Source organism: Neoarius graeffei, chromosome 7, assembly GCF_027579695.1.
Source record: "Neoarius graeffei isolate fNeoGra1 chromosome 7, fNeoGra1.pri, whole genome shotgun sequence".
In the NCBI taxonomy this organism is placed as follows: domain Eukaryota; kingdom Metazoa; phylum Chordata; class Actinopteri; order Siluriformes; family Ariidae; genus Neoarius; species Neoarius graeffei.
Window position 1 is genome coordinate 36,040,190 of NC_083575.1, and position 19,361 is coordinate 36,059,550.

Below are 19,361 nucleotides of genomic sequence, written 5' to 3' on the forward strand. Positions count from 1 at the left end.
GTTTGAGCCGGGACTGATCCAAAAGTGTAGAACCTAGCAGAAAAGTTGAATGCCAGATCCACAGAGGAGAAGTTTTCCTACGTCTTAGAGTATGAATCACGTCTCTAGGTGAAAGCATGCCAGAGCAGCGGACGTTTGAAAAACGTTGAAAAAGTGCTTTTTTTCAATTAATTCCATAGAAATGAATGGGGTTTTTTTCGACGATTTTTTCGCAACTACGTCGCGAAAAAATCGTTTTCTATAGAGAAAAGTAATAGCATAGCGAGTCCGATCGAGCCGCACATTTTGATATATTGTTTGTCTGTGTGCAACGTACGGTTATTGAGTTAATCGAAATCAAAATTTGCGTAGGAATAATAAATATAAGAACTAGACCGGACAATTCCCCGGGGGAAATTGTGAGAGGATGCAGTGCGCGAAGCAATTCGCTCACGCATGTTCGCTGGCCGTGAACGTGTGACCCGCAATGATGTTTCAATGCAATGATCGTGTGTGTGCTCGAGACAGCAGCCATCATGAAGAAGACCTATTCAAGAGTATGACCAAAGTGACTACAGGCGGAAATTAGCATGTACTGCTATAACCTGGGACAGACATCTGTCCTTAACACAAGGATAATGTTTAATTTGTGCACTGTCCCTTTTAAAAATAAAATAAACTCTAAACTCTAAGAAGAGTGTTTGTAGTTTGTATGTACGAACAGAAGTGTTCCTAATAAAGTGGGCGGCTAAGGTGAGGCTGACACACAAGGGCTGGAGTTTTCTACTGTTTTTTTTATGAAGGACCAGGCCTCGAACAATGACAAATAACTCGACAACGGAAGCAGCTATTCACAAAATTCTTTCACAGTGAGCGCTAGAAGGGTCTCCTGAATAAAATGATGTATTTTTTTGTTTGTATTGTTAAAAATGAGGACGCTACAGGGAGTTAAAAACGAGTGACTTTTCAGCAACGTTTATACTGGGAGTCAATGAGGCCGCTCACCTGTGCTCCCCTCACTTTGAGGCTTGTCATTCAAAAACCGTAAATCCTACCGTTTAGGTAGACACATTGTGTGAATCAGGACAAGTTTTCCTACTACTTTTGAGAAAATCATGTCTGTAGAGTGAAATTTGTGGCTGAAAACACGGTTTAAGCGAGAAAGTTTGAGCTTTTTTTTGAAGCCGCCTACACTCTAAGCTTAAAGACCCTCACTGGTGTGTAACGCAATAGACACCCATTCAAAAGCCGGATTTTCTCCCAGAAACCACATGGCGTTTGAACCGGGACTGATCCGAAAGTGTAAAACCTAGCAGAAAAGTTGAATGCCAGATCCACAGAGGAGAAGTTTTCCTACGTTTTAGAGTTTGAATCATGTCTCTAGGTGAAAGCATGCCAGAGCAACGGATGTTTGAAAAACGTTGAAAAAGTGCTTTTTTTTCAATTAATTCCATAGAAATGAATGGGGTTTTTTGGGGCGATTTTTTCACGACTACGTCGCGAAAAAATCGTATTCTATAGAGAAAAGTAATGTACTGTTTGTTTGCATGTACTGCTATAAACTGGGACAGACATCTGTCCTTAACACAAGGATAATGTTTAATTTGTGCACTGTCCCTTTTAAAAATAAAATAAACTCTAAACTCTAAGAAGAGTGTTTGTAGTTTGTATGTACGAACAGAAGTGTTCCTAATAAAGTGGGCGGCTAAGGTGAGGCTGACACACAAGGGCTGGAGTTTTCTACTGTTTTTTTATGAAGGACCAGGCCTCGAACAATGACAAATAACTCGACAACGGAAGCAGCTATTCACAAAATTCTTTCACAGTGAGCGCTAGAAGGGTCTCCTGAATAAAATGATGTATTTTTTTGTTTGTATTGTTAAAAATGAGGACGCTACAGGGAGTTAAAAACGAGTGACTTTTCAGCAACGTTTATACTGGGAGTCAATGAGGCCGCTCACCTGTGCTCTCCGCACTTTGAGGCTTGTCATTCAAAAACCGTAAATCCTATCATTTAGGTAGACACATTGTGTGAATCAGGACAAGTTTTCCTACTACTTTTGAGAAAATCATGTCTGTAGAGTGAAATTTGTGGCTGAAAACACGGTTTAAGCGAGAAAGTTTGAGCTTTTTTTTGAAGCCGCCTACACTCTAAGCTTAAAGACCCTCACTGGTGTGTAACGCAATAGACACCCATTCAAAAGCCGGATTTTCTCCCAGAAACCACATGGCGTTTGAACCGGGACTGATCCGAAAGTGTAAAACCTAGCAGAAAAGTTGAATGCCAGATCCACAGAGGAGAAGTTTTCCTACGTTTTAGAGTTTGAATCATGTCTCTAGGTGAAAGCATGCCAGAGCAACGGATGTTTGAAAAACGTTGAAAAAGTGCTTTTTTTTCAATTAATTCCATAGAAATGAATGGGGTTTTTTGGGGCGATTTTTTCACGACTACGTCGCGAAAAAATCGTATTCTATAGAGAAAAGTAATGTACTGTTTGTTTGCATGTACTGCTATAACCTGGGACAGACATCTGTCCTTAACACAAGGATAATGTTTAATTTGTGCACTGTCCCTTTTAAAAATAAAATAAACTCTAAACTCTAAGAAGAGTGTTTGTAGTTTGTATGTACGAACAGAAGTGTTCCTAATAAAGTGGGCGGCTAAGGTGAGGCTGACACACAAGGGCTGGAGTTTTCTACTGTTTTTTTTATGAAGGACCAGGCCTCGAACAATGACAAATAACTCGACAACGGAAGCAGCTATTCACAAAATTCTTTCACAGTGAGCGCTAGAAGGGTCTCCTGAATAAAATGATGTATTTTTTTGTTTGTATTGTTAAAAATGAGGACGCTACAGGGAGTTAAAAATGAGTGACTTTTCTATCCCGTTTATAATGCATGTCAATGAGCTAACACACACAAGGTCTTGAATTTTGTGCTGTTTTTTACTACGGACCAGACCTCAAACAATGACAAATAACTCGACAACGAAAGCAGCTATTCACAAAATTCTTTCACAGTGAGCGCTAGAAGGGTCTCCTGAATAAAATGATGTATTTTTTTGTTTGTATTGTTAAAAATGAGGACGCTACAGGGAGTTAAAAACGAGTGACTTTTCAGCAACGTTTATACTGGGAGTCAATGAGGCCGCTCACCTGTGCTCTCCTCACTTTGAGGCTTGTCATTCAAAAACCGTAAATCCTATCGTTTAGGTAGACACATTGTGTGAATCAGGACAAGTTTTCCTACTACTTTTGAGAAAATCATGTCTGTAGAGTGAAATTTGTGGCTGAAAACACGGTTTAAGCGAGAAAGTTTGAGCTTTTTTTTGAAGCCGCCTACACTCTAAGCTTAATGACCCTCACTGGTGTGTAACGCAATAGACACCCATTCAAAAGCCGGATTTTCTCCCAGAAACCACATGGCGTTTGAACCGGGCCTGATCCGAAAGTGTAAAACCTAGCAGAAAAGTTGAATGCCAGATCCACAGAGGAGAAGTTTTCCTACGTTTTAGAGTTTGAATCATGTCTCTAGGTGAAAGCATGCCAGAGCAGTGGATGTTTGAAAAACATTGAAAAAGTGCTTTTTTTTCAATTAATTCCATAGAAATGAATGGGATTTTTTGGGGCGATTTTTTCGCGACTACGTCGCGAAAAAATCGTATTCTACAGAGAAAAGTAATAGCATAGCGAGTCCGATCGAGCCGCACGTTTTGATATATTGTTTGTCTGTGTGCGACGTACGGTTATTGAGTTATTCGAAATCAAAATTTGCGTAGGAATAAGAAGAAGAAGAAGAAGAAGAAGAAGAAGAAATACGTAGAAGAACAATAGTTGCAGTGCTTTGCACTGCAACCTATGGGCTCCCCTAGGGGAGCCCATAGGTTGCTGTGCTGCAGCACTGCATCCTAATAAGAAGAAGAAACACGTAGAAGAACAATAGTTGCAGTGCTTTGCACTGCAACCTATGGGCTCCCCTAGGGGAGCCCATAGGTTGCTGTGCTGCAGCACTGCATCCTAACTAGACCGGACAATTCCCCGGGGGAAATTGTGAGAGGATGCAGTGCGCGAAGCAATTCGCTCACGCACGTTCGCTGGCCGTGAATGTGTGACCCGCAATGATGTTTCAATGCAATGATCGTGTGTGTGCTCGAGACAGCAGCCATCATGAAGAAGACCTATTCAAGAGTATGACCAAAGTGACTACAGGCGGAAATTAGCATGTACTGCTATAACCTGGGACAGACATCTGTCCTTAACACAAGGATAATGTTTAATTTGTGCACTGTCACTTTTAAAAATAAAATAAACTCTAAACTCTAAGAAGAGTGTTTGTAGTTTGTATGTACGAACAGAAGTGTTCCTAATAAAGTGGGCGGCTAAGGTGAGGCTGACACACAAGGGCTGGAGTTTTCTACTGTTTTTTTTATGAAGGACCAGGCCTCGAACAATGACAAATAACTCGACAACGGAAGCAGCTATTCACAAAATTCTTTCACAGTGAGCGCTAGAAAGGTCTCCTGAATAAAATGATGTAATTTTTTGTTTGTACTCTTAAAAATAACGACACTAGAGCGATTTAAATACGAGTGACTTTTCACTCACGTTTATAATGTGAGTCAATGAGCTAAGAAACACAAGGTCTTGAATATTGTGCTGTGTTTTACTACGGACCAGACCTCGAACAATGACAAATAACTCGACAACGGAAGCAGCTATTCACAAAATTCTTTCACACTGAGCGCTAGAAGGGTCTCCTGAATAAAATGATGTATTTTTTTGTTTGTACTCTTTAAAATAACGACACTAGAGCGATTTAAAAACGAGTGACTTTTCACTCATGTTTATAATGTGTGTCAATGACCTAAGACACACAAGGTCTTGAATATTGTGCTGTGTTTTACTACGGACCAGACCTCGAACAATGACAAATAACTCGACAACGGAAGCAGCTATTCACAAAATTCTTTCACACTGAGCGCTAGAAGGGTCTCCTGAATAAAATGATGTATTTTTTTGTTTGTACTCTTAAAAATAACGACACTAGAGCGATTTAAAAACGAGTGACTTTTCACTCACGTTTATAATGTGAGTCAATGAGCTAAGAAACACAAGGTCTTGAATATTGTGCTGTGTTTTACTACAGACCAGACCTCGAACAATGACAAATAACTCGACAACGGAAGCAGCTATTCACAAAATTCTTTCACAGTGAGCGCTAGAAGGGTCTCCTGAATAAAATTATGTATTTTTTTGTTTGTACTCTTAAAAATAACGACACTAGAGCGATTTAAAAACGAGTGACTTTTCTATCCCGTTTATAATGCATGTCAATGAGCTAAAACACACAAGGTCTTGAATTTTGGGCTGTGTTTTACTACAGACCAGACCTCGAACAATGACAAATAACTCGACAACGGAAGCAGCTATTCACAAAATTCTTTCACACTGAGCGCTAGAAGGGTCTCCTGAATAAAATGATGTATTTTTTTGTTTGTACTCTTTAAAATAACGACACTAGAGCGATTTAAAAACGAGTGACTTTTCTATCACGTTTATAATGGATGTCAATGAAGCCTGTCAGCTGCACTGTCCTGAGTTTGACGCTTGTCATTCAAAAACCGTAAATCCTACCGTTTAGGTAGACACATTGTGTGAATCAGGACAAGTTTTCCTACTACTTTTGAGAAAATCATGTCTGTAGAGTGAAATTTGTGGATGAAAACACAGTTTAAGTGAGAAATTTTGAGCTTTTTTTTGAAGCCGCCTACACTCTGAGTTAACGAGGTGCACTGGTGTGTAACGCAATAGACACCCATTCAAAAGCCGGATTTTCTCCCAGAACACACATGGCGTTTGACCCGGGACTGATCCGAAAGTGTAGAACCTAGCAGAAAAGTTGAATGCCAGATCCACAGAGGAGAAGTTTTCCTACGTTTTAGAGTTTGAATCACGTCTCTAGGTGAAAGCATGCCAGAGCAGCGGAGGTTTGAAAAACGTTGAAAAAGTGCTTTTTTTTCAATTAATTCCATAGAAATGAATGGGGTTTTTGGGGCGATTTTTTCGCGACTACGTCGCGAAAAAATCATATTCTATAGAGAAAAGTAATAGCATAGCGAGTCCGATCGAGCCGCACGTTTTGATATATTGTTTGTCTGTGTGCGACGTACGGTTATTGAGTTAATCGAAATCGAAATTTCTGTAGGAAGAGTAACAAATATAACACTAGACCGGACAATTCCCCGGGGGAAATTGTGAGAGGATGCAGTGCGCGAAGCAATTCGCTCACGCATGTTCGCTGGCCGTGAATGTGTGACCCGCAATGATGTTTCAATGCAATGATCGTGTGTGTGCTCGAGACAGCAGCCGTCATGAAGAAGACCTATTCAAGAGTATGACCAAAGTGACTACAGGCGGAAATTAGCATGTACTGCTATAACCTGTGACAGACATCTGTCCTTACCACAAGGATAATGTTTAATTTGTGCACTGTCCCTTTTAAAAATAAAATAAACTCTAAACTCTAAGAAGAGTGTTTGTAGTTTGTATGTACGAACAGAAGTGTTCCTAATAAAGTGGGCGGCTAAGGTGAGGCTGACACACAAGGGCTGGAGTTTTCTACTGTTTTTTTTATGAAGGACCAGGCCTCGAACAATGACAAATAACTCGACAACGGAAGCAGCTATTCACAAAATTCTTTCACAGTGAGCGCTAGAAGGGTCTCCTGAATAAAATGATGTATTTTTTTGTTTGTATTGTTAAAAATGAGGACGCTACAGGGAGTTAAAAACGAGTGACTTTTCAGCAACGTTTATACTGGGAGTCAATGAGGCCGCTCACCTGTGCTCTCCTCACTTTGAGGCTTGTCATTCAAAAACCGTAAATCCTATCGTTTAGGTAGACACATTGTGTGAATCAGGACAAGTTTTCCTACTACTTTTGAGAAAATCATGTCTGTAGAGTGAAATTTGTGGCTGAAAACACGGTTTAAGCGAGAAAGTTTGAGCTTTTTTTTGAAGCCGCCTACACTCTAAGCTTAAAGACCCTCACTGGTGTGTAACGCAATAGACACCCATTCAAAAGCCGGATTTTCTCCCAGAAACCACATGGCGTTTGAACCGGGCCTGATCCGAAAGTGTAAAACCTAGCAGAAAAGTTGAATGCCAGATCCACAGAGGAGAAGTTTTCCTACGTTTTAGAGTTTGAATCATGTCTCTAGGTGAAAGCATGCCAGAGCAGTGGATGTTTGAAAAACATTGAAAAAGTGCTTTTTTTTCAATTAATTCCATAGAAATGAATGGGGTTTTTTGGGGCGATTTTTTCGCGACTACGTAGCGAAAAAATCGTATTCTATAGAGAAAAGTAATAGCATAGCGAGTCCGATCGAGCCGCACGTTTTGATATATTGTTTGTCTGTGTGCGACGTACGGTTGTGTGACCTGCTATGAAGCTACAATGCCATGATTGATGTGTGTGCTTGAGACAGCTGCCCCCCTCCCCTCTGTGCTCGCTTACTGAAGCCAGTAAGCATGGTGACAGGCCTGAGCAGGCTAAGAAACACACACAAGATTTTATCAGGTGTCTGCTGTTTTGCTAAGGAGTAGGCCTCGAACAATCACAAATAACTCGACAACGAAAGCAGCAATTCACAAAATTCTTTCACAGTGAGCGCTAGAAGGGTCTCCTGAATAAAATGATGTATTTTTTTGTTTGTATTGTTAAAAATGAGGACGCTACAGGGAGTTAAAAACGAGTGACTTTTCAGCAACGTTTATACTGGGAGTCAATGAGGCCGCTCACCTGTGCTCTCCTCACTTTGAGGCTTGTCATTCAAAAACCGTAAATCCTATCGTTTAGGTAGACACATTGTGTGAATCAGGACAAGTTTTCCTACTACTTTTGAGAAAATCATGTCTGTAGAGTGAAATTTGTGGCTGAAAACACGGTTTAAAAATAAAATAAACTCTAAACTCTAAGAAGAGTGTTTGTAGTTTGTATGTACGAACAGAAGTGTTCCTAATAAAGTGGGCGGCTAAGGTGAGGCTGACACACAAGGGCTGGAGTTTTCTACTGTTTTTTTTATGAAGGACCAGGCCTCGAACAATGACAAATAACTCGACAACGGAAGCAGCTATTCACAAAATTCTTTCACAGTGAGCGCTAGAAGGGTCTCCTGAATAAAATGATGTATTTTTTTGTTTGTATTGTTAAAAATGAGGACGCTACAGGGAGTTAAAAACGAGTGACTTTTCAGCAACGTTTATACTGGGAGTCAATGAGGCCGCTCACCTGTGCTCTCCTCACTTTGAGGCTTGTCATTCAAAAACCGTAAATCCTATCGTTTAGGTAGACACATTGTGTGAATCAGGACAAGTCTTCCTACTACTTTTGAGAAAATCATGTCTGTAGAGTGAAATTTGTGGCTGAAAACACGGTTTAAAAATAAAATAAACTCTAAACTCTAAGAAGAGTGTTTGTAGTTTGTATGTACGAACAGAAGTGTTCCTAATAAAGTGGGCGGCTAAGGTGAGGCTGACACACAAGGGCTGGAGTTTTCTACTGTTTTTTTTATGAAGGACCAGGCCTCGAACAATGACAAATAACTCGACAACGGAAGCAGCTATTCACAAAATTCTTTCACAGTGAGCGCTAGAAGGGTCTCCTGAATAAAATGATGTATTTTTTTGTTTGTATTGTTAAAAATGAGGACGCTACAGGGAGTTAAAAACGAGTGACTTTTCTATCCCGTTTATAATGCATGTCAATGAGCTAACACACACAAGGTCTTGAATTTTGTGCTGTTTTTTACTACGGACCAGACCTCAAACAATGACAAATAACTCGACAACGAAAGCAGCTATTCACAAAATTCTTTCACAGTGAGCGCTAGAAGGGTCTCCTGAATAAAATGATGTATTTTTTTGTTTGTATTGTTAAAAATGAGGACGCTACAGGGAGTTAAAAACGAGTGACTTTTCAGCAACGTTTATACTGGGAGTCAATGAGGCCGCTCACCTGTGCTCTCCTCACTTTGAGGCTTGTCATTCAAAAACCGTAAATCCTATCGTTTAGGTAGACACATTGTGTGAATCAGGACAAGTTTTCCTACTACTTTTGAGAAAATCATGTCTGTAGAGTGAAATTTGTGGCTGAAAACACGGTTTAAAAATAAAATAAACTCTAAACTCTAAGAAGAGTGTTTGTAGTTTGTATGTACGAACAGAAGTGTTCCTAATAAAGTGGGCGGCTAAGGTGAGGCTGACACACAAGGGCTGGAGTTTTCTACTGTTTTTTTTATGAAGGACCAGGCCTCGAACAATGACAAATAACTCGACAACGGAAGCAGCTATTCACAAAATTCTTTCACAGTGAGCGCTAGAAGGGTCTCCTGAATAAAATGATGTATTTTTTTGTTTGTATTGTTAAAAATGAGGACGCTACAGGGAGATAAAAACGAGTGACTTTTCTATCCCGTTTATAATGCATGTCAATGAGCTAACACACACAAGGTCTTGAATTTTGTGCTGTTTTTTACTACGGACCAGACCTCAAACAATGACAAATAACTCGACAACGAAAGCAGCTATTCACAGAATTCTTTCACAGTGAGCGCTAGAAGGGTCTCCTGAATAAAATGATGTATTTTTTTGTTTGTATTGTTAAAAATGAGGACGCTACAGGGAGTTAAAAACGAGTGACTTTTCAGCAACGTTTATACTGGGAGTCAATGAGGCCGCTCACCTGTGCTCTCCTCACTTTGAGGCTTGTCATTCAAAAACCGTAAATCCTACCGTTTAGGTAGACACATTGTGTGAATCAGGACAAGTTTTCCTACTACTTTTGAGAAAATCATGTCTGTAGAGTGAAATTTGTGGATGAAAACACGGTTTAAGCGAGAAAGTTTGAGCTTTTTTTTGAAGCCGCCTACACTCTAAGTAAACGACCCTCACTGGTGTGTAACGCAATAGACACCCATTCAAAAGCCGGATTTTCTCCCAGAAACCACATGGCGTTTGAACCGGGCCTGATCCGAAAGTGTAAAACCTAGCAGAAAAGTTGAATGCCAGATCCACAGAGGAGAAGTTTTCCTACGTTTTAGAGTTTGAATCATGTCTCTAGGTGAAAGCATGCCAGAGCAGTGGATGTTTGAAAAACATTGAAAAAGTGCTTTTTTTTCAATTAATTCCATAGAAATGAATGGGGTTTTTTGGGGCGATTTTTTCGCGACTACGTCGCGAAAAAATCGTATTCTATAGAGAAAAGTAATAGCATAGCGAGTCCGATCGAGCCGCACGTTTTGATATATTGTTTGTCTGTGTGCGACGTACGGTTATTCAGTTATTCGAAATCAAAATTTGCGTAGGAATAATAATAATAATAAGAAGAAGAAGAAATACGTAGAAGAACAATAGTTGCAGTGCTTTGCACTGCAACCTATGGGCTCCCCTAGGGGAGCCCATAGGTTGCTGTGCTGCAGCACTGCATCCTAACTAGACCGGACAATTCCCCGGGGGAAATTGTGAGAGGATGCAGTGCGCGAAGCAATTCGCTCACGCACGTTCGCTGGCCGTGAACGTGTGACCCGCAATGATGTTTCAATGCAATGATCGTGTGTGTGCTCGAGACAGCAGCCATCATGAAGAAGACCTATTCAAGAGTATGACCAAAGTGACTACAGGCGGAAATTAGCATGTACTGCTATAACCTGGGACAGACATCTGTCCTTACCACAAGGATAATGTTTAATTTGTGCACTGTCCCTTTTAAAAATAAAATAAACTCTAAACTCTAAGAAGAGTGTTTGTAGGTTGTATGTACGAACAGAAGTGTTCCTAATAAAGTGGGCGGCTAAGGTGAGGCCTGTCGGCTACCCTCTTCTCAGTTTCTCAGAGCAGCGGATGTTTGAAAAAGTGCTTTTTTTTCCAATTATTTCCATAGAAATGAATGGGTTTTTTTTGGGACAAGTGTGACTACTAGTTTTGAGAAAATTAACCTGGGACAGACATCTGTCCTTACCACAAGGATAATGTTTAATTTGTGCACTGTCCCTTTAAAAATAAAATAAACTCTAAACTCTAAGAAGAGTGTTTGTAGTTTGTATGTACGAACGGAAGTGTTCCTAATAAAGTGGGCGGCTAAGGTGAAGTGTCATGCCGACTGAGGCTGTGTTTCTATCACGTTTATAATGGTTGTCAATGAGGCCATTCGGCTGCCCTCTTCTCAGTTTGAGGCTTCTCATTCAAAAATTGTAAATCCTATCGTTTAGATAGACACATTGCGTGAATCAGGACAAGTTTTCCTACTACTTTTGAGAAAATCATGTCTGTAGAGTGAAATTTGTGGATGAAAACACAGTTTAAGCGAGAAAGTTTGAGCTTTTTTTCCAAGCTGTCTACACTCTAAGCTTAACGACCTTCACTGGTGTGTAACGCAATAGACATCCATTAAAAAGCCGGATTTTCTCCCGGAACCCACATGGCGTTTGAGCCGGGACTGATCCAAAAGTGTAGAACCTAGCAGAAAAGTTGAATGCCAGATCCACAGAGGAGAAGTTTTCCTACGTCTTAGAGTATGAATCACGTCTCTAGGTGAAAGCATGCCAGAGCAGCGGACGTTTGAAAAACGTTGAAAAAGTGCTTTTTTTCAATTAATTCCATAGAAATGAATGGGGTTTTTTTCGACGATTTTTTCGCAACTACGTCGCGAAAAAATCGTTTTCTATAGAGAAAAGTAATAGCATAGCGAGTCCGATCGAGCCGCACATTTTGATATATTGTTTGTCTGTGTGCAACGTACGGTTATTGAGTTAATCGAAATCGAAATTTGCGTAGGAAGAGTAACAAATATAACACTAGACCGGACAATTCCCCGGGGGAAATTGTGAGAGGATGCAGTGCGCGAAGCAATTCGCTCACGCATGTTCGCTGGCCGTGAACGTGTGACCCGCAATGATGTTTCAATGCAATGATCGTGTGTGTGCTCGAGACAGCAGCCATCATGAAGAAGACCTATTCAAGAGTATGACCAAAGTGACTACAGGCGGAAATTAGCATGTACTGCTATAACCTGGGACAGACATCTGTCCTTAACACAAGGATAATGTTTAATTTGTGCACTGTCCCTTTTAAAAATAAAATAAACTCTAAACTCTAAGAAGAGTGTTTGTAGTTTGTATGTACGAACAGAAGTGTTCCTAATAAAGTGGGCGGCTAAGGTGAGGCTGACACACAAGGGCTGGAGTTTTCTACTGTTTTTTTTATGAAGGACCAGGCCTCGAACAATGACAAATAACTCGACAACGGAAGCAGCTATTCACAAAATTCTTTCACAGTGAGCGCTAGAAGGGTCTCCTGAATAAAATGATGTATTTTTTTGTTTGTATTGTTAAAAATGAGGACGCTACAGGGAGTTAAAAACGAGTGACTTTTCAGCAACGTTTATACTGGGAGTCAATGAGGCCGCTCACCTGTGCTCTCCTCACTTTGAGGCTTGTCATTCAAAAACCGTAAATCCTATCGTTTAGGTAGACACATTGTGTGAATCAGGACAAGTTTTCCTACTACTTTTGAGAAAATCATGTCTGTAGAGTGAAATTTGTGGCTGAAAACACGGTTTAAGCGAGAAAGTTTGAGCTTTTTTTTGAAGCCGCCTACACTCTAAGCTTAAAGACCCTCACTGGTGTGTAACGCAATAGACACCCATTCAAAAGCCGGATTTTCTCCCAGAAACCACATGGCGTTTGAACCGGGACTGATCCGAAAGTGTAAAACCTAGCAGAAAAGTTGAATGCCAGATCCACAGAGGAGAAGTTTTCCTACGTTTTAGAGTTTGAATCATGTCTCTAGGTGAAAGCATGCCAGAGCAACGGATGTTTGAAAAACGTTGAAAAAGTGCTTTTTTTTCAATTAATTCCATAGAAATGAATGGGGTTTTTTGGGGCGATTTTTTCACGACTACGTCGCGAAAAAATCGTATTCTATAGAGAAAAGTAATGTACTGTTTGTTTGCATGTACTGCTATAACCTGGGACAGACATCTGTCCTTAACACAAGGATAATGTTTAATTTGTGCACTGTCCCTTTTAAAAATAAAATAAACTCTAAGAAGAGTGTTTGTAGTTTGTATGTACGAACAGAAGTGTTCCTAATAAAGTGGGCGGCTAAGGTGAGGCTGACACACAAGGGCTGGAGTTTTCTACTGTTTTTTTATGAAGGACCAGGCCTCGAACAATGACAAATAACTCGACAACGGAAGCAGCTATTCACAAAATTCTTTCACAGTGAGCGCTAGAAGGGTCTCCTGAATAAAATGATGTATTTTTTTGTTTGTATTGTTAGAAATGAGGACGCTACAGGGAGTTAAAAACGAGTGACTTTTCAGCAACGTTTATACTGGGAGTCAATGAGGCTGCTCACCTGTGCTCTCCTCACTTTGAGGCTTGTCATTCAAAAACCGTAAATCCTATCGTTTAGGTAGACACATTGTGTGAATCAGGACAAGTTTTCCTACTACTTTTGAGAAAATAATGTCTGTAGAGTGAAATTTGTGGCTGAAAACGGAGTTTAAGCGAGAAAGTTTGACCTTTTTTTTGAAGCCGCCTACACTCTAAGTTTAACGACCCTCACTGGTGTGTAACGCAATAGACACCCATTCAAAAGCCGGATTTTCTCCCAGAAACCACATGGCGTTTGAACCGGGCCTGATCCGAAAGTGTAAAACCTAGCAGAAAAGTTGAATGCCAGATCCACAGAGGAGAAGTTTTCCTACGTTTTAGAGTTTGAATCATGTCTCTAGGTGAAAGCATGCCAGAGCAGTGGATGTTTGAAAAACATTGAAAAAGTGCTTTTTTTTCAATTAATTCCATAGAAATGAATGGGGTTTTTTGGGGCGATTTTTTCGCGACTACGTCGCGAAAAAATCGTATTCTATAGAGAAAAGTAATAGCATAGCGAGTCCGATCGAGCCGCACGTTTTGATATATTGTTTGTCTGTGTGCGACGTACGGTTATTGAGTTATTCGAAATCAAAATTTGCGTAGGAATAATAAATATAAGAACTAGACCGGACAATTCCCCGGGGGAAATTGTGAGAGGATGCAGTGCGCGAAGCAATTCGCTCACGCATGTTCGCTGGCCGTGAACGTGTGACCCGCAATGATGTTTCAATGCAATGATCGTGTGTGTGCTCGAGACAGCAGCCGTCATGAAGAAGACCTATTCAAGAGTATGACCAAAGTGACTACAGGCGGAAATTAGCATGTACTGCTATAACCTGGGACAGACATCTGTCCTTAACACAAGGATAATGTTTAATTTGTGCACTGTCCCTTTTAAAAATAAAATAAACTCTAAACTCTAAGAAGAGTGTTCGTAGTTTGTATGTACGAACAGAAGTGTTCCTAATAAAGTGGGCGGCTAAGGTGAGGCTGACACACAAGGGCTGGAGTTTTCTACTGTTTTTTTTATGAAGGACCAGGCCTCGAACAATGACAAATAACTCGACAACGGAAGCAGCTATTCACAAAATTCTTTCACAGTGAGCGCTAGAAGGGTCTCCTGAATAAAATGATGTATTTTTTTGTTTGTATTGTTAAAAATGAGGACGCTACAGGGAGTTAAAAACGAGTGACTTTTCAGCAACGTTTATACTGGGAGTCAATGAGGCCGCTCACCTGTGCTCCCCTCACTTTGAGGCTTGTCATTCAAAAACCGTAAATCCTACCGTTTAGGTAGACACATTGTGTGAATCAGGACAAGTTTTCCTACTACTTTTGAGAAAATCATGTCTGTAGAGTGAAATTTGTGGCTGAAAACACGGTTTAAGCGAGAAAGTTTGAGCTTTTTTTTGAAGCCGCCTACACTCTAAGCTTAAAGACCCTCACTGGTGTGTAACGCAATAGACACCCATTCAAAAGCCGGATTTTCTCCCAGAAACCACATGGCGTTTGAACCGGGACTGATCCGAAAGTGTAAAACCTAGCAGAAAAGTTGAATGCCAGATCCACAGAGGAGAAGTTTTCCTACGTTTTAGAGTTTGAATCATGTCTCTAGGTGAAAGCATGCCAGAGCAACGGATGTTTGAAAAACGTTGAAAAAGTGCTTTTTTTTCAATTAATTCCATAGAAATGAATGGGGTTTTTTGGGGCGATTTTTTCACGACTACGTCGCGAAAAGATCGTATTCTATAGAGAAAAGTAATGTACTGTTTGTTTGCATGTACTGCTATAAACTGGGACAGACATCTGTCCTTAACACAAGGATAATGTTTAATTTGTGCACTGTCCCTTTTAAAAATAAAATAAACTCTAAACTCTAAGAAGAGTGTTTGTAGTTTGTATGTACGAACAGAAGTGTTCCTAATAAAGTGGGCGGCTAAGGTGAGGCTGACACACAAGGGCTGGAGTTTTCTACTGTTTTTTTATGAAGGACCAGGCCTCGAACAATGACAAATAACTCGACAACGGAAGCAGCTATTCACAAAATTCTTTCACAGTGAGCGCTAGAAGGGTCTCCTGAATAAAATGATGTATTTTTTTGTTTGTATTGTTAAAAATGAGGACGCTACAGGGAGTTAAAAACGAGTGACTTTTCAGCAACGTTTATACTGGGAGTCAATGAGGCCGCTCACCTGTGCTCTCCTCACTTTGAGGCTTGTCATTCAAAAACCGTAAATCCTATCATTTAGGTAGACACATTGTGTGAATCAGGACAAGTTTTCCTACTACTTTTGAGAAAATCATGTCTGTAGAGTGAAATTTGTGGCTGAAAACACGGTTTAAGCGAGAAAGTTTGAGCTTTTTTTTGAAGCCGCCTACACTCTAAGCTTAAAGACCCTCACTGGTGTGTAACGCAATAGACACCCATTCAAAAGCCGGATTTTCTCCCAGAAACCACATGGCGTTTGAACCGGGACTGATCCGAAAGTGTAAAACCTAGCAGAAAAGTTGAATGCCAGATCCACAGAGGAGAAGTTTTCCTACGTTTTAGAGTTTGAATCATGTCTCTAGGTGAAAGCATGCCAGAGCAACGGATGTTTGAAAAACGTTGAAAAAGTGCTTTTTTTTCAATTAATTCCATAGAAATGAATGGGGTTTTTTGGGGCGATTTTTTCACGACTACGTCGCGAAAAAATCGTATTCTATAGAGAAAAGTAATGTACTGTTTGTTTGCATGTACTGCTATAACCTGGGACAGACATCTGTCCTTAACACAAGGATAATGTTTAATTTGTGCACTGTCCCTTTTAAAAATAAAATAAACTCTAAACTCTAAGAAGAGTGTTTGTAGTTTGTATGTACGAACAGAAGTGTTCCTAATAAAGTGGGCGGCTAAGGTGAGGCTGACACACAAGGGCTGGAGTTTTCTACTGTTTTTTTTATGAAGGACCAGGCCTCGAACAATGACAAATAACTCGACAACGGAAGCAGCTATTCACAAAATTCTTTCACAGTGAGCGCTAGAAGGGTCTCCTGAATAAAATGATGTATTTTTTTGTTTGTATTGTTAAAAATGAGGACGCTACAGGGAGTTAAAAATGAGTGACTTTTCTATCCCGTTTATAATGCATGTCAATGAGCTAACACACACAAGGTCTTGAATTTTGTGCTGTTTTTTACTACGGACCAGACCTCAAACAATGACAAATAACTCGACAACGAAAGCAGCTATTCACAAAATTCTTTCACAGTGAGCGCTAGAAGGGTCTCCTGAATAAAATGATGTATTTTTTTGTTTGTATTGTTAAAAATGAGGACGCTACAGGGAGTTAAAAACGAGTGACTTTTCAGCAACGTTTATACTGGGAGTCAATGAGGCCGCTCACCTGTGCTCTCCTCACTTTGAGGCTTGTCATTCAAAAACCGTAAATCCTATCGTTTAGGTAGACACATTGTGTGAATCAGGACAAGTTTTCCTACTACTTTTGAGAAAATCATGTCTGTAGAGTGAAATTTGTGGCTGAAAACACGGTTTAAGCGAGAAAGTTTGAGCTTTTTTTTGAAGCCGCCTACACTCTAAGCTTAATGACCCTCACTGGTGTGTAACGCAATAGACACCCATTCAAAAGCCGGATTTTCTCCCAGAAACCACATGGCGTTTGAACCGGGCCTGATCCGAAAGTGTAAAACCTAGCAGAAAAGTTGAATGCCAGATCCACAGAGGAGAAGTTTTCCTACGTTTTAGAGTTTGAATCATGTCTCTAGGTGAAAGCATGCCAGAGCAGTGGATGTTTGAAAAACATTGAAAAAGTGCTTTTTTTTCAATTAATTCCATAGAAATGAATGGGATTTTTTGGGGCGATTTTTTCGCGACTACGTCGCGAAAAAATCGTATTCTACAGAGAAAAGTAATAGCATAGCGAGTCCGATCGAGCCGCACGTTTTGATATATTGTTTGTCTGTGTGCGACGTACGGTTATTGAGTTATTCGAAATCAAAATTTGCGTAGGAATAAGAAGAAGAAGAAGAAGAAGAAGAAATACGTAGAAGAACAATAGTTGCAGTGCTTTGCACTGCAACCTATGGGCTCCCCTAGGGGAGCCCATAGGTTGCTGTGCTGCAGCACTGCATCCTAATAAGAAGAAGAAGAAGAAACACGTAGAAGAACAATAGTTGCAGTGCTTTGCACTGCAACCTATGGGCTCCCCTAGGGGAGCCCATAGGTTGCTGTGCTGCAGCACTGCATCCTAACTAGACCGGACAATTCCCCGGGGGAAATTGTGAGAGGATGCAGTGCGCGAAGCAATTCGCTCACGCACGTTCGCTGGCCGTGAATGTGTGACCCGCAATGATGTTTCAATGCAATGATCGTGTGTGTGCTCGAGACAGCAGCCATCATGAAGAAGACCTATTCAAGAGTATGACCAAAGTGACTACAGGCGGAAATTAGCATGTACTGCTATAACCTGGGACAGACATCTGTCCTTAACACAAGGATAATGTTTAATTTGTGCACTGTCACTTTTAAAAATAAAATAAACTCTAAACTCTAAGAAGAGTGTTTGTAGTTTGTATGTACGAACAGAAGTGTTCCTAATAAAGTGGGCGGCTAAGGTGAGGCTGACACACAAGGGCTGGAGTTTTCTACTGTTTTTTTTATGAAGGACCAGGCCTCGAACAATGACAAATAACTCGACAACGGAAGCAGCTATTCACAAAATTCTTTCACAGTGAGCGCTAGAAAGGTCTCCTGAATAAAATGATGTAATTTTTTGTTTGTACTCTTAAAAATAACGACACTAGAGCGATTTAAATACGAGTGACTTTTCACTCACGTTTATAATGTGAGTCAATGAGCTAAGAAACACAAGGTCTTGAATATTGTGCTGTGTTTTACTACGGACCAGACCTCGAACAATGACAAATAACTCGACAACGGAAGCAGCTATTCACAAAATTCTTTCACACTGAGCGCTAGAAGGGTCTCCTGAATAAAATGATGTATTTTTTTGTTTGTACTCTTTAAAATAACGACACTAGAGCGATTTAAAAACGAGTGACTTTTCACTCATGTTTATAATGTGTGTCAATGACCTAAGACACACAAGGTCTTGAATATTGTGCTGTGTTTTACTACGGACCAGACCTCGAACAATGACAAATAACTCGACAACGGAAGCAGCTATTCACAAAATTCTTTCACACTGAGCGCTAGAAGGGTCTCCTGAATAAAATGATGTATTTTTTTGTTTGTACTCTTAAAAATAACGACACTAGAGCGATTTAAAAACGAGTGACTTTTCACTCACGTTTATAATGTGAGTCAATGAGCTAAGAAACACAAGGTCTTGAATATTGTGCTGTGTTTTACTACAGACCAGACCTCGAACAATGACAAATAACTCGACAACGGAAGCAGCTATTCACAAAATTCTTTCACACTGAGCGCTAGAAGGGTCTCCTGAATAAAATGATGTATTTTTTTGTTTGTACTCTTTAAAATAACGATATATTGGTTGTCTGTGTGCGACGTACGGTTATTGAGTTATTCGAAATCAAAATTTGCGTAGGAATAATAAAAATAAAAATAATAATAAAAAGAAACACGTAGAAGAACAATAGTTGCAGTGCTTTGCACTGCAACCTATGGGCTCCCCTAGGGGAGCCCATAGGTTGCTGTGCTGCAGCACTGCATCCTAACTAGACCGGACAATTCCCCGGGGGAAATTGTGAGAGGATGCAGTGCGCGAAGCAATTCGCTCACGCATGTTCGCTGGCCGTGAATGTGTGACCCGCAATGATGTTTCAATGCAATGATTGTGTGTGTGCTCTAGACAGCAGCCATCATGAAGAAGAGCGATTCAAGAGCATGAACAAAGTGACTACAGGCGGAAATTAGCATGTACTGCTATAACCTGGGACAGACATCTGTCCTTACCACAAGGATA

At 40.4% G+C, this 19,361-nt stretch overlaps 1 long non-coding RNA gene across 1 annotated transcript in view; it reads right to left on the reverse strand.

The window, feature by feature from the left end:
* Positions 1–19,361, reverse strand: part of LOC132889260 (uncharacterized) — a 140,251-nt gene that overhangs the window by 76,778 nt on the left and 44,112 nt on the right. The gene's annotated exons all lie outside the window — the stretch shown is intronic.